The sequence below is a fragment of the Octopus bimaculoides genome, chromosome 18 (genome assembly GCF_001194135.2).
Source record: "Octopus bimaculoides isolate UCB-OBI-ISO-001 chromosome 18, ASM119413v2, whole genome shotgun sequence".
NCBI lineage: Eukaryota > Metazoa > Mollusca > Cephalopoda > Octopoda > Octopodidae > Octopus > Octopus bimaculoides.
The window spans coordinates 49,628,710-49,631,610 of NC_068998.1; positions in this window are offsets into that span (position 1 = coordinate 49,628,710).

Here is a 2,901-nt window from a genome sequence, read left to right on the forward strand (position 1 = left end):
GAGTGTTTATTGAGCGGAAACACCACGAGGCTCCGGCAGGAGATGGTGGTGAACCCTGCTGTACTCTTTCACCACCACTTTCTCTCACTCTTTCTTCCTGTTTCTGTTGTACCTGTATTTCAAAGCGCCAGCCTTGTCACACTGTGCCACGCTGAATATTCCCGAGAACTACGTTAAGGGTACACGTATCTGTGGAGTGCTCAGCCACTTGCACGCTAATTTCACGAGCAGGCTGTTCCGTTGATCGGATCAACTGGAACCCTTGATGTCGTAAGCGACGGAGTGCCAACAACAACAATTCTAGGCACACAGCCAGAAAGAAATGATTTCTTATTTGTCAATGTCGAAACGGAAATAATAATTTTGTGTATAACTTACCGACAAGAAGGAGACAGAGAAATATTGCGAATTTCATTTTGGATTTTCGTTAGAAACAAGAAATAACAGTTGTGATAATGTGCTGATAAGCGTCACTTCCAGTCTTATATAGAATACATAAATTACACCAGGTGTTCAAAATCACATTCTTTAGAAAAAATAAGTAGTTGATGAACAATAAAAGACCTAATTCTTTTAAAGTGCGTACATCAATACAAAAGCAATATATTTGGTGTACTGGTACAAAGGATCTCTCATGAATTATGTTTAGTATATTCTGTGTTTTAAATAAGTTTACGACTGAATGAATTTATAATATATTTTAAGTACCTTTTGTCCCACTTCGTTATCATATATTGAGTTTTTAGAACGAACTTAACAGCTTATTGAGTGTTTGTTTCTATAACAAAATGAGCCCTTAAAGAATCGATATACAAGATTGTAATACACACACATATAAAGTATATATATATGTGTGTGTGTATATATATATACATGTATGCACATATTTACATGTTCATGTATATGTATATATATGTATATATATACATACACACACATAATGATACATATATATTTAAACGCAGCCATATTTATATGTACTTTTATTGATGTATTAATATTTTTGCACCAGTTTACACATGTACACACATTGGCATGTGTATGTGTTTGCGTGTGTGTTTGTGAGCACGCAAACTTCATTGAATGTGTTGGAAAAAAAAACGCGTAGATTAAGTCGTTCGCTTACATTTAAAATATCCTTAGAATGTACAGATAATTTTCATTGTTTTTGTGGCTTAGTCTCATTCTCTATAATTGTTTATATTTATACCAGCTGTAACTGCAAATATTAGATCCTTTTTCATCCGGTATGGGAATTCTTGCAAGTGCTCGCATGACGTATTGATTTTCTGATTTTTCGAATGGGGATATTTGAAAAATATCTCTTACAGGATTTGTTTTGGAACGCAATTGAAATGATTGTATTCAAGAGAATTTTGTATACCTTAGGAAATGGGGATCGACCGCAAGAAAGTCGTCATAACGCAACAGTTTAGACCTTGAGATAACTTCTCGGTTCTGTTGTTGATTCCATACATTATATCCACGTTAAAATAAGATACCTAATGCTATTCTGAACTAATATTCCTTTCAATTTTAGCGCAACACCAGCTATTTCATGGGACGGGGTAAGTCGATTACATCTATTTAGTGTTCACCCTGAAATGATGAAAGGTAAAGTCGCCTTCGGCGAAATTTGAACTGAAATTGTAAGATTGGACTAATCACAGCAAAGCATTTTGCCGGGTGCTCTTAAAATTAAGAGCCACCTCTCTGTACTCCAACTCTTAAAGCTTCTGTCGCTAATAAGGAATTATTCGTGAACAGATATATCAAATGTGAAGCACATAATATATTGTTAAATATAGGCGCAGACGCTTGTGTGTGTTAAGAAGCTTGATAACCAGCACTACATTGTTCCGTGTTCAATACCAGAACGTAGGAATCCAATCGTAGGAATATATGGGTATGTGTATGTTTCTGTGTATGTGTGTGTGATTGTGTGTATGTTTGTGTGTGCATGTGTATGTGTGTAGTTTGTATTTCTCTTCAACTACCGCTTGAGAACAATTTTTGTTTAAGTACCCGTAAATTAGCGATTCGAAAAAAATAACCGATACAATAAGGGCCAGGGGTGATAAATTTCTTAAGAATGGGTTCGATACATTCCAATAAAAAAAATCTTCAAGGTGGTGCTCCAGTATGGCCATGAAGTACATAAAAGATAAAAGATAATATAATATGGGTAATATGTTGTTGGTATACTCGGCCCTTTGTCTAGCACTCGGGTATTGTAACGCACTGTAGTATATAGAAGATGCGTTTCATTAAATAGTAATGTAACTATGTAAATTACAATCTCCCCATTTGGATTATTAAGCATTAAGTCATGTTGAATGGGCTTAACAATGATTTAACATTCACTGATGTTCACCACTCATAATGTATTCGGCTGTTATTATTTCTGGAGGAGGACCGCGTCTATATAAATTATATAACTACGGAATTCTATAATCATACGAATGGCACTCATGCCAACCTTCCTTTGTTGGACACTAAACTCAGCTTGCGAAGACATGTTGGGGCAAGTGAGATCGAATCTGAACCAAATTCGATGACTGGCACCCGTGCCAATGGAGCCGTAACATCACCACCCGAGCGGTCTCACTTGCGTGCCGGTAGCATGTAAAAACGCACCCACTACATTCTCGGAGTGATTGGCGTTAGGTACGGCATCCAGCTGTAGAAACTCTGCCGTATCAGATTGGAGTCTGGTGTAGCCATCCAGTTCACCAGTTCTCAAATCAAATCGTCCAATCCATGCTTGCGTGGGAAGCGGACGTTAAATGATGATGATGATGAATAGGTATACACACACATACACGCTCACTCCTCCCCCCATATATATACGCGAATATATATTCATATATATATATATATATATATATATATATGTGTGTG